Below are 14,174 nucleotides of genomic sequence, written 5' to 3'. Positions count from 1 at the left end.
ATGCAACCTATAATGTAGCTACCTCAATACCACTAACCACGCCCAGTCATCTCAGTATAACTGTGATATCTTCCCCTTGCTCCTCCCTTGGTTCCAGTATGCCTGAAGACTAGATGCAGTCAGTACTGGGATGTGTTTGACATGTGCCTTTATTAAAGACTCAGTAAAGTTACAGTGTGTCAGACTTAACTCCTTTACAGTGTCCACCACCATTGCTCTGCCACTTCCTGCCACTGCAGGCTGCGTTCAAACTACACGCTCATCTTATGTACAAATCTATCATATTTACTATTCTTTGAAGCTCCTTAACAACCAGCTAATCAATTAAACCTATTTCCTTCGCTCCATAGATGCTGCTGCACCCGCTGAGTTTCTCCAGCATTTATGTCTACCGTCGATTTTCCAGCATCTGCAGTTCCTTCTTGAACACTTGATCAATTAAACCTATCTGATTGCACAATATTCAATCTAATCTAGCTTCCTTCTTGATAGATTCCTCAGCGAACTGAGAAAATCACAGTGGCTGGCGCCTCACAGCGAACAAAGACTTGGGTTTAATTCCGACCTCGGGGGCTGTCTGTGTGAAATTTGTACATTCTCCATGTGACTGTGTGGGTTTCCTCCAGGTGGCTCGGTTTTCTCACACATACTGGAGAGTGGGTTTGTAGGTTAATTAGCCCTCTGTAATATTGCTTCCAAGGGATGAGAAAGTGGGATAACAGAGAAATAGTGTGAGCAGGTGATCAATACAGATGCTCCCCAATTTACGATGCTTCGACACGATATTTCAACTTTACGATGGTGCAAAAGATGGGCATCTGCAAATGCTGCAGCGAGCCGCAGCTCACGTCTGGTCACATGATCAAATTGTATTAAATGTTTTTCCGACTTACAATATTTTCGATTTACGATGGCTTTATCGGAACGTAACCGCATGTTAGGTGGAGGAGCAGCTGTAGTTGGCATGGACTGGGTGGACCCTTGGGCTTGTTTCCATTCTGCATTGCCAAGCTAAATTAAACTAAAACTGTCTCCTGTGCACCCTATAAATTCACTCTCCACACTACTACAGCTCATGGAGCACCAATGAAAAGCAACTGTGTTCTCTTCAAGACAGCTGGCCCGGTGTATTCTTTGAAAGAGCTGGCCTATTGTCACTGAGATTAATTTATCAGCAGGTTAATCACCCCCTTTGCAAACTTGACATTTCCATTCAAAATGTGAGGGATCTGTGAATGTCAAAAAACAGCTAGCGGTGATGTTATGATGCTTGGCCTCACAGAGCAAAGAACATCTGCATGCTTGCAACCATCACAGGATTGTGACTAAGCACTCCAGTGCCTCTCTAGATAGGTGTTTTGCCTCCTGGCAAACTAAGGCATGCAAAGGCGTGTTTCATCAGACGAGTAGATGTGGGTCCCTACGATCCTGTGCTGACGGATGAAGGAGAACACAACAAGACTGAGGCTTGGTCTATGGACCTGCTGTGCTGCAATGCTGAGAGCTATATATGCTGCATTCTGTAGCTCCACTTAGAGTCACAGAACCATACACAGTAGCTTGAACATGCACACTTCATATCAGCTTTTTAACAGTCCTTCCATAAGATAAGGAACTGTCCAAATCACCTCTACTCTTGATTGTATTTATGTGTAGTATTATCTGATCTGACTGGATAGCATGCAAAACAAAGCTTTCAACTATACCTTAGAACATATGACAAAATAAACTTCACTCAATCACCTTCCGCCCCCTCAGTGAAATACGAAGGCAAGCAGCAACTCTGGCACTATCTCGTCATGCCATGGACCCAGATCACCGCCTCCATCAGCAGAGAGCAGAGGCCACCCCGACTGAAGTCCCGTCACCCCTTTGCTCCACATGGAAAACAACTCCTAGCATCCATCCAGCCAACTGAGACAAACGCACGCTGGATAGCCACCAAGTGTTCACAGGAGTGGAAGGCAACCTCATCTCCATTACGCAGCTACATCTCTTCACCAGATAAAAGCTGTCCAGGGTCTGAGCTCCCCAGAGGAGCATGGGTGAAGCTCGACAGACTTGGTCCTGGAGTTGGGCGTTTCAATGCCAGCGTGTGGAGATGGGGGCTCCCTCCACCAGAGCCCAACCTATGAATGCGGAGCAGAACAACAGACAGCCAACCATGTCATCTCTGGGTGCCCGCTCTACCACCCACCAAATGGAGCTGTGTCAGGGCCTGGCAGACATTGACACCAACAGAGACAACAACCTGGCTGCTCAACACCCGGCTTGAGATCTAACTATTCCTTTGGTTTATTTATGTTTCATTCGCAAGAAGAAGACAAAGTGAAATAATCCACAGTTGTTTAGGTTTATTATTGTCACATCTACCAAGGTACAGTGGAAAGATTTGTTTTGCATACAAGTAAGCCAAACTCAAGAACAATAAAGAGCAGGCTTAGTTTAGTTTAGTTTACGTTAGAGGTACATCCCTTAAATCCAAGGGTCTGCTTGGAAAAGGGTATACACACACCTGAGAGATCAAAGGTAAAGACTCTGGCACATTTGCTGACATTCCTCCTGGTTACAAAGACGACACGTACATTGTAATTGGAGGTCAACTATGTAATGCTATTTTTTTAATCTGTATGAAAGGTTCAGCTTTCATGTCTGAATAGAAATGAATTACATTCCCCTTGGCATGAAGTTGCACAAATACCTTTTGAGATTCAATATCATTGCCCCAGAAATGTCTGTTTAATATGGGAAAGCAATGCAAATTATATACACTATCTTTCACATGTTTAAAAAAAGCATAACCTGACCAACATGCTGCAATTCTACTTAATAAAACCCAGGTGAAAGAGACACCTTTAAAGTTATTATTTCATATCATGAATCTGCAACATCAGAACACATTAAACAGGGAGAAAGATCAAGGTAGCTTCAATTAATAAAAAAAAATCATGGTTATGATTGATGTTTGGAAGTATAATATACAAAGACCGCTTGGCTTATGAAATGGACTTTCAAGTAGGTACTGAAATCATCTGGAAGATAGCTGGGTCATTGTGTGATAGTGACAGGCGAAAACCATTTCATTTCTCCCCTCATGCTTGTTTTACCAGTCTATCCACAGTTGTTTAGGGGGGGGGGGGGGGGGGGGTGCGCTGGGTGCGACCGCACCCCCCTTTTTTTCCCTTATGAAAAAAGTCACCCCAAAAAAAAAAAAAAAAAAAAAATCGATCAAGAAAAAATCAATAAAAAATCAATGTTTCCACTTTGGAAACGGCCAGTTCTCTGTTCTCTCGTCCCCGGGCGGGAATGGCTGAATCTGAACCCAATGGCTGTAACCGCAACACCAGTGGCTGCTGCGGCGGAGCCCACTCCCCTCGCCTCCCCCTGCCGCCGGGGCCCAAGCCATCTTCACCCCACACCACCCCTACTGACCCCCGCTGGGCCCACGCCACACCCGCTGGGCCCACGCCACCCCCGCTGGGTCTCTGCCAACCCCGCTGGGCCCACGCCACCCCCGCTGGGCCCACGCCACCCCCGCTGGGGCTCACGCCCACGCCCCCCCACTGGGCCCACGCCACCCCCGCTGGGCTCATGCCACCCCCTCTGAACCCACGCCACCCTCGCTGGGTCTCTTCCACCCCCGCTGGGCCATCCCTCTGCCATGCCACCCCCGCTGGGCCCACGCCAACCCCGCTGGGCCCACACCACCCCCGCTGGGCCCAACGCCAACCCCCTCTGAGCCCACGCCACCCCCGCTGGGTCTCTGCCATCCCCGCTGGGCTCATGCCACCCCCGCTGGGCCCCCGCCACCCCCGCTGGGCCCACGCCACCCCCGCTGGGCCACGCCACACCCGCTGGGTCTCTGCCACCCCTTGCTGGGCGCACGCCACCCCCGCTGAGCCCACGCCACCCCCGCTGGGCCTCTGCCCCCCCCGCTGGGCTCATGCAACCCGCGCTGAGCCCACGCCCCCCCCGCTGGGCCACGCCACACCCGCTGGGTCTCTGCCATCCCCACTGGGCCCATGCCACCCCCGCTGGGCCCACGCCAACCCCACTGGGCCCACGCCACCCCACTGGGCCCACGCCAACCCCGCTGGGCCCACGCCAACCCCACTGGGCCCACGCCAACCCCGCTGGGCCCACGCCACCCTCACTGGGCCCACGCCACCCCCGCTGGGTCTCTGCCACCCCCGCTGGGCCCACGCCACCCCCACTGGGCCCCCGCCAACCCCGCTGGGCCCACGCCCCTTGCTGGGCCCACGCCACGCTGGGCCCACGCCACCCCCGCTGGGCCCACGCCACCCCCGCTGGGCCCACGCCACCCCCGTCTCTGCCACCCCGCTGGGCCCACGCCACCCCCGCTAGGTCTCTGCCATCCCCACTGGACTCATGCCACCCCTGCTGGGCCAACGCCACCCCCGCTGACCCCCGCGGGGTCCACGCCACCCTTGCTGACCCCCGCTGGGCACACGCCACGCCCGCTGGGCCCACGCCACCTTCATTCCACCCCGCCCGCTGGGCCCGCGCCACCTTCATCTTCGCCCCCCCCTCCCCGCAAGAAAGAGGGGGGATGTGAGAGGGGGGAGGGGGAGAGAGAGAGGGGAAGGGAGAGGAGAGAGAGATGGGGAGGGGAGAGGGAAAGGGGAATTATCTTGAGTGAGATTGCAAAATTAAGGTAGGTTTTAGAGCTATTATATTTTCTCCATATGAATAATATTAAACAACATCAAATAATATCAAACAATTGGAACTGCTTTCTTTTCCTTGATAACAATTCTGAAAAATATGAATTCCATAGTTTGTGACATAAATACACATTTTAATGGGATCATTATATGCAGATGTAACATTTCCATTTTGAGATGGGGGGAGTGCTGGGGGCAAATATGCGTCAAGCTGATAGCCTAATTGTTAAAGAGTTAAAAGATAGCCTAATGGATAAAGCGCTGAGAAGAGGAATCGGAGCTGCCAAGGAAAGGTACTCTGAGAAGTTGAGGAGCAAGTTCTCAGCTAGTGATTCTTCTTCAGTTTGGAAGGGCATGCAAGAAATCACCAGCTATAAGAGGAAAGCCCCCCACTCTTTGGACAATCGTCAGCTGATGAACAACCTGAATGAGTATTACTGCAGGCTTGAAAATCAAAAAAATAACCCTGAAACCCCCTCCTCAACAAACACAGCTAGACCCCAGTCTGCAAAGAATGTACCCGACACCCTCTCCTTCCCATTCACCACTTCACACCTACTTAAGGCAAGACTCCAGTATGAAAAGAGTGGAACCTTTCCCACCCCACCCAACCACTTCACACCCACTCACTGCCTGACCTCAGTCTGCAAAGACTGGGCCCTTCTACACCCACCCCACTCCAATCACCACTCCACTTCAATCACCACTTCACACCCAATGACTGCACCTCCACAGACACCTCTGTCAAGCTTCTCAAGTTTGTGGATGACAAAACCCTGATTGGACTGATCCAGGATGAGGATCTCTGTACACTTTTCAGTTTTTATATAGATTTTATACACCTCTATTAGATCATCCCTCAGCCTCCTGTGCTCCATGAAATAGAGTCCCAGCCTACTCAACCTCTCCCTATAGCTCTGGCCCTCTAGTCCTGGCAACATCCTCATAAATCTTCACTGTACCCTTTCCAGTTTGATGACATCTTTCCTATAACATGGTGCCCAGAACTGAACACAATATTCTAAATGCAGTCTCACCAACGTCTTATACAACTGCAACATGACCTCCCGACTTATATACTCAATACTCTGACTGATGAGGGCCAAAGTGCTAAAATACTTTTTGACCACCTGATATACCTGCGACATGACCTTCAAGGAACCATGCAACCATCAACCATTCCTCTGCCCACCTGGCTAATTGATCCAGAACCTGCTGCAATCTTTCACAACCATCTTCACTATCTGCAAAACCACTCCCTTCTGTATCATCAGCAAATTTGCTAATCTTGCCCTGTACAGATTCTGTTACGTTTCACCCCACTGAGTGCTGGCCGCCAAGGAACGCACTCAGCGGGACTGTGGTAACGGTGTCGAGTATAGGATGGAGTTGGGAGGTCATGCGTGCTTTGTAGCAGCTTTCTTTATAACCGTGGATGTTTCGTTAGCTTTGAAATGTTTGATGCCGGCTGACACTCGTTGTACAGGCCCATGTTACTCTGAAACGTCACAGACCTGGCTGCTCAACAACCTGGCTGCTCAACACCCGGCTTGAGATCTAACTATTCCTTTGGTTCATTTTTCATTCGCAAGAAGAAGAAGACTGATAAGGCTAGCATTTATCTACCCCTTTGGTGATCCTTGGACTATCCTTGATCGGACTTTGCTGACTTCACCTTGCACTAAATGTCATTCCCTTATCATATACACAGTATTGTGTAAATGGATCGATCGTGATCTTGTGTGACTGGATAGCAGGCAACAAAATCTTTACACGTGACAATAAACTGAACATTTCATGCTCATCCCTCATTGCTCTTGAATAGAGTCATTCTCTTGATTCACCGCTAACCAAGGTTTGGTTTAGTTTAGTTTAGAGATCCAAGCATAGAAACATGTCCTTTTGCCCACCTAGTCCATGCCAACCATTGTTCACACCAGTTCTAGGCATTCCCACTTTCTCATCCGCTCCCTACACATTGGGGGCAATATACAGAGAGCCAATTAACTTAACAAACCTGCATATCTTTGGGATGTGGGAGGAAACGTGAGCATTTAGAGGAAACCCACGTGGTTAGAGAGAGAATGTGTCAACCACGCACACAGACAAGATGCAAGGTTGGGATCAAACCAAGGTCTCTGGCACTGTGAGGTAGCTGTGCCACTGTATTCCCACAGTACTGTTGGGTAGGGACGTATATAGTCAGGATGTTGATGGCGGGGGACCTGGTTATCAGAAAGCCATTCAATCATTTCTCTCACTTCAGGTAGCCCCGGCATTCCCTCTCTCTCTATCCATCCCCCACCCAACTCGCATTAGCTTCTGGTTTTCACCCTACAAACAGCTAACAACGGCCTGTTCCCTTTGTCATCGTTACTTTTTTGCATATCTTTCATTCATTGTTCTTTATCTCTCCACATCACCATCTATATCCCTCCTTTCCCTTATCCCTAATCAGTCTGAAGAAGGGTTTTGACTCGAAACGACCTTCTCTCAGAGATGCTGCCTGTTCTGCTGAGTTACCCCAGCATTTTGTGTCTATCTTCGGTTTAAACCAGCACCTGCAGTTCCTTCTTACACAAATTACCTGGGTGGGTGGTTGGACTCTCCTTGCCCTTGCTTGACATTTTGTGGTTACTTTTCACATCAGCCCTTGCCTGAATGTTATCTGAGTTGCTGCATGCAGGTACGGACTGATTTCAACCATCTGTCAATCAATCCCTTCCCTTCTTCTGCATCCACCTATCACTCGCTAGGCTTTGCCCCACCCCCACTTCCCTTTCGCAGCTTTCTCCCCCTTACTTCATCACTGAAGAAGGGTCCCAACCATTCCCTCCATAGACGCTGCCTTTGTGTTTTGCTCTGAATAAAGTCTGTTTCGGAGACCCAACAGTATTGCAAGTGATGCATCGTGCCCAATGGAGAAATGTAACGTGGATCACACTCACAGAGACACAGCGGAGTCACAGAGACACATATACAGGAGAGACACAGAGACACAGATACATAGAAACATAGAAAATAGGTGCAGGAGGAGGCCATTTGGCCCTACAAGCCAGCATCGCCATTCATTGTGATCATGGCTGATCGGCCCCAATCAATAACCCGTGCCTGCCTTCTCCCCATATCCCTTGATTCCACTAGCCCCTAGAGCTCTATCTAACTCTCTCTTAAATCCATCCAGTGACTTGGCCTCCACTGCCCTCTGTGGCAGGGAATTCCGCAAATTCACAACTCTCTGGGTGAAAAAGTTTTTTTCTCACCTCAATCTTAAATGACCTCCCCTTTATTCTAAGACTGTGGCCCCTGGTTCTGGACTCACCCAACATTGGGAATATTTTTCTTGCATCTAGCTTGTCCAGTCCTTTTATAATTTTATATGTTTCTATAAGACCCCCCTGCCCCTCATCCTTCTAAACTCCAGTGAATACAAGCCTAGTCTTTTCAATCTTTCCTCATACGACAGTCCCGCCATCCCAGGGATCAATCTCGTGAACCTACGCTGCACTGCCTCAATCACAAGGATGTCCTTCCACAAATTAGGAGACCAAAACTGTACACAATACTCCAGATGTGGTCTCACCAGAGCTCTCTACAACTGCCAACAGAGACACAGTCACAGAGACAGTCACAGAGACAGTCACAGAGACAGTCACAGAGACAGTCACAGAGACAGTCACAGAGACAGTCACAGAGACAGTCACAGAGACAGTCACAGAGACATGGACACAGTGTAATAAATTCACAGAGACATAGAGTTTCTATTTTGCTTATGATTCTAGCATCTATAGTTTCTAGTGTCTCCAGCTACTCAGTACATGTACTTCTCACTCTGATCCTAGCACTGGCTCATTTGCGGCTTTGCAATGTAAATAAGACAGTATTCCCGACGTGATGTCTGACTCAGTCAATTTACCTTGCAGTTTGTCATGCATGAATAGAAATTAATTGACCAGAAAATGCGTTCCCTCACAATTATTTCTAATTGAAATCACTAAAAAGCCATTATTGTAACAATAATAATTATGATTTCAAGTATCACAAGATTCGTTGAATTGAACTTAATAACACCACTTATTCCTGTCCAGTTCACAGTTCAGCCTGCCACATGTTTACAGTACATCACAGAATGTCACAAAATCTTTACAAAACCAAGATCAGACATAAATTGACGCATGTCAAAGAAGTGAATGTTGCAAAGATTGACCAGAAGGTTGGTTGATGAGTTAAGGTTTAAGCAGCGTCAACAAAGAATGTGGAACAGTACAGTACAGGAACAGGCCCTTCGGCCCACAATGTCCAAGAAAAACATGGCGCCTCGTTAAACCAATCTACTCTGCCTGCATATGATCGATAACGCTCCATTCTCTGCATATCCCTCTGCAATTGGATCCTCGACCTCCTCATCCACAGACCACAGTCAGTTCGACTTGACAGAAACACTTCATTTTCAGTAACAATTAGTACAGGAGCACCTCACGGCTGTGTGCTCAGCCCCCTGCTGCACTCACTGTATAACCATGACTGCATAGCCGGTCATAGTGCGAACTCCATCATCAAGTTCGCCGATGACACCACTGTTGTTGGACGAATCACAGATAGAAGTGAGATCAACCGATTGACCAAATGGTGCCAGCACAACAACCTGGCTCTCAACATCAGTAAGACCAAGGAACTGATTGTGGACTTTAGTAGGGGAAGGATGAGGACTCACAATACTGTTTATATCATGGTGGAGAGGGTCAATAACTTCAAATTCCCGGGTGTGCATATTTCCGAAGATCTTTCCTGGACCCAGCACACTGATGCAATTATAAAGAAGGCACATCAGCGACTCTACTTCCTGAGAAGATTACGGAGATTTGGCATGTCGAAGAGGATTCTCCTAAACTTCTACAGGTGCACGGTAGAGAGCATTCTGACTGGTTGCATCGTGGCCTGGTGGCAACTTGAACGCCCAGGAGTGGAAAAGACTACAAAAAGTTGTGAACACTGCACAGTCCATCACCGGCTTTGACCTCCCCACCATCGAAGGGATCTATCGTCGTTGCTGCCTCAAAACGGCAGCCAAAATCATCAAGGACCCTGGCCACACACTCATTTCACCACTGCCATCAGGAAGAAGGTACAGGAGCCTGAAAACTGTAACATCCAGGTTCAGGAACAACTTCTTCCCCACAGCCATCAGGCTATTAAACACAATGACTAAGCTCTGAACTGCAACAAACTATTATTAGTATTGCACTATATCTGTTATTTATTGAGTATGTGTGCATGTGTAAACACACACTGAACTTTATTTCTTCTCCCGTTATGTATTATGTTTACACATTCTGTCGTGTTGCAGCAAGTAAGAATTTCATTGTCCTATCTGGGACATATGACAATAAAACGCTCTTGACTCCTATCCAAAATGTTACTATCATATCTGTCTCCAACACCAACCCTGGCAGCATGTTTCAGTACACATGTTCGATTAGGGTAGACACAGTAACTGCAGATGCTAGAATCTTGGGTAGAACACAAAGTGCTGGAGTAACTCAGCACCCCGGGATAACTGGAGTGATGAGATTAGGTGATATTTCCAACATTTCTGTGAATGGAACCTTTAAAATGCATCAATATTATACTGTTCCACAATCCAATTATATCTTACACATGTACTTGTCAATCCACGAGGGAAGAAAAATAAATACTGTACACGTTTAGTTTAGCAAGTTTGTACAATTTTCAAATCTGTGGAAGAACATTTAATTCACCATGACATCTTGCTTGTCTATAAATGTTCCATTCACTGTTTTCCATCCATTTGGGGTTTCATGATATTTATTACCATTGGAAAGATCATTCATTCTTTACCTTCAAAGAGTAATACACCCTTTGGCCCAATTCTCATCCATGACTACCAAGATTCCCCTTTTGCACTAGTCCCATTTGCCTGAGTATAACACATATCCCTCTAAAACGTCTGTGTTCCTGAGAAGATCCTTTAAATGTTGGTTTACCTGCCTCAACCACTTCCTCTACCAGCTCATTCCATGTAAAGTAGACAATAGATGCAGGAGTAGGCCATTCTGCCCTTCGATCCAGCATCGCCATTCAATGTAATCATGGCTGATCATCTCCAATCAGTACCCCGTTCCTGCCTTCTCCCCATATCCCCTGACTCCGCTATCTTTAAGAGCCCTATCTAGCTCTCGCTTGAAAGTATCCAGAGAACTGGCCTCCACCGCCCTCTGAGGCAGAGAATTCCATAAATTCACAACTCTCTGTGAGAAAAAGTGTTTCCTTGTCTCCGTTCTAAATGGCTTACCCCTTATTCTTAAACTGTGGCCCCAGGTTCTGGACTCCCCCAACATCGGGAACATGTTTCCTGCCTCTAGCGGGTCCAAGCCCATAACAATCTTATATGTTTCAATAAACCCTTACTAATCTTATATGTTCCATCAATATGCGAAAAAGTTTCCCTTCAGGTTCCTATTGAATCTTTCCCTCTCACCTTAAATCTGATTCCTCTAGTTCTTGATTACCCTACTCTGGGTAAAAGGTGCTGTGCATCCCACTCTGTGTATTCCCCGCATGATATTGTGCACCGCTATAAAATCACCGCTCAGCCTCCTGCGCTCCAAGGTATAAAATCAAAGCCTGCCCAACCTTTCCCTACAGCTCAGGCCCTCAAGTCCTGGCAACATCCTCATAAATCTTCTCTTCTTTCCAGCTTAATAACATCTTTCCAACAGCAGGATGACCAAAACAGAACAGAAATATCCTATAAAGATAGACACAAAATGCTGGAGTAACTCAGCGGGACAGGCAGCATCTCTGGAGAGAAAGAATGGGTGACATTTCGGGTCGAGAGTTTTCTTCAGAGTTCAGTCTCGACCTGAAACATCACCCATTCCTTCTTGCCAGAGATGCTGCCTGGCCCGCTGAGTTACTCCAGCATTTGTGCCTATCTTCAGTTTAAACCAGCATTTGCAGTTCCTTCCTACACAGAAATATTCTATGTGCAGCCTCACCAACGTCTTGTATAATCACAATTTCATCTTTGAACACTATCTGTTCAAAGTGGTAGTTAGTACCAGTATTCACCTATGAAACTACCCACCTTCCATAGTTAGTCATCTGCTTCTAGCAATTTGTAAATAGTTCTTGGAAGAAATATCAGTGGTCCTGGGATGAGTGATTATCTGATGATGCCCATTATACAACCTGCTCAATTGTCCAGTCATCTAATTTGTCTTTGTTGCAGTTCATAAGGAACTGCAGATGTTGAAACCTTGAGAGAAACTAGTTACTGAAGTACCTCAATGGGTCAGGCAGCATAGAGTCATAGAGTCAGACAGGAAATAGGCCCCTCGGCCCAACTTGCCCATGCCAACTTACACGCCCTATCTACATTAGTCCCACTTGCCTGCGTTTGACTCATTACCCTCTTCTTAGGCCCCCTTCGGTCATGGCTGGCCATGGGTGTCTGCCATGACCCAAGGAAGACGCCTGTGCATGACTTTGTTTAACGTGGGGACACTGGTGCACAGACAGCCACCCCACGGTCCTTGACAGATTTGGGTCGGGATCCAGTGGCATGGAGTCCAAGATGACTGGAGACTCTTTTCTACTGCAGCCTTCATCCGCCTTCCCAGCCGTTGTGATGCTCCACTAAGGTCAGCCATCGTCCTCCGCCTGTTCCACCGTTGAGGTCTTTGTTGGATTGCTCTTTGTCTGAGTCCTCCCCCTCGACTTTACCGCCATGGGTGGCCCTACTAGGAGCATAGCTCCAGACGGCATCGCTCTCAGGATCTCATGTCCACAGAAGCTTCTCCACCACGACAAGGTGACAATCCATGGAGAACATTACCCTCTAAACCTATGCTATCCATGTACTTGTCCAAAGCTCCATAAGTGACATTTCAGGTCAAAACCCTTCTTCAGAATAAGGGTTGAAACATCGCCTATCTATTTCCTCAATAAACGCTGCCCAACCCGAGTTACTCCAGCACTTTGCCTTTATTACTTTATGAAGAATAGAAGCACTAATATTATATGATAACTTACTAATGTATCTTAATACACTGGTTTTGACAACCACTACATCTCTACCTGACAATAAGAAAGAACACACATTTTAGCCTCATGCTATTGAGTCCATTGACCTCTTCCAAACAAGTATTATCCTAATTGCATTTTTTCATCCACAGGTCTGCTTGGAGGAAATAATAATTACAAAGAAATTCTCAAAACATTTTTTAAAACTATTTTAACAATTGCTCCTGGAACTAAATAAATATACTACACAAAGAAATTCTAATAGGAACCTTGTACATATCTGAAGCAAGGAACAGTCTTTGTTGCATCTTAACAATGGTGAAGGCCAACGCGCTGTTACTATGGAGATACATTTGAAAGACCACATTAATGCACCTCAGAAATAGAGAAGGAAAGATTATTGAAAGGGTAGCTGAATGGCCCTTACATATGTGGGATGATGATGTCTAGGGATGTGCTTTGTGATGGTAGAACTAAGTGAATCTTCTGCTGGCAGTGTTATCTTTCCATTTCCTTTCTCTATTTTGTTCCTTTCACCAGTCCAAACTTAGTCTTATCAATGTTTGCAGTTTTCCTCCAGTCGCAAGGACCTCTTTGTTTGCTTTGTTTTGTTTAGTTTAGAGATACAGAGTGAAGCATGGCCCTTCAACCCACCGAGTCCACACTGACCAGCGATCACCCTGTGCACTAGCATTATCCTATTTACACTAGGGACTATTTACAGAAGCCAATTAACCTACAAACCTGTATGTCTTTGGGATGTGGGAGGAAACCGGAGAATGTACAAAGTCCATACAGACAGCACCCTTGGTCAGGATCGAACCCGGATATCTGGTGCTGTAACGCAGCAACTCTACTGTTGCACTACTATGCCACCCTGAATGTATGCTCTTCCCAACAACAGACTCCATCACCCATTCTACACCATGTGCTCCCAACACATCTCCTCCCAAGATAGACACATAAAGCTGGAGTAACTCAGCAGGTCAGGCAGCATCTCTGAAGAAAAGGAATAGGTGACTCTTTGGGTCTAGTCCCTTCTTCAGACAAAGAGTCAGGGGATGATGACTCCTAGTCTGAAGAAGGGTCTCAATCCTAAATGTCACCTATTCCTTTTCTCCAGAGATGCTGCCTGACCCATAGAAACATAGAAAATAGGTGCAGGAGTAGGCCATTCGGCCCTTCAAGCCTGCACCGCCATTCAATATGATCATGGCTGATCATCCAACTCAGTATCCCATACCTGCCTTCTCTCCATACCCTCTGATCCCCTTAGCCACAAGGCCCACATCTAACTCCCTCTTAAATATAGCCAATGAACTGGCCTCAACTACCCTCTGTGGCAGAGAGTTCCAGAGATTCACCACTCTCTGTGTGAAAAAAGTTTTTCTCATCTCGGTTTTAAAGGATTTCCCCCTTATCCTTAAGCTGTGACCCCTTGGC

The sequence above is a fragment of the Leucoraja erinacea genome, chromosome 4 (assembly GCF_028641065.1).
Source record: "Leucoraja erinacea ecotype New England chromosome 4, Leri_hhj_1, whole genome shotgun sequence".
Lineage (NCBI taxonomy): Eukaryota > Metazoa > Chordata > Chondrichthyes > Rajiformes > Rajidae > Leucoraja > Leucoraja erinaceus.
The sequence above is the reverse complement of the archived record's forward strand: the minus strand, read 5'-3'. Positions refer to the sequence as shown.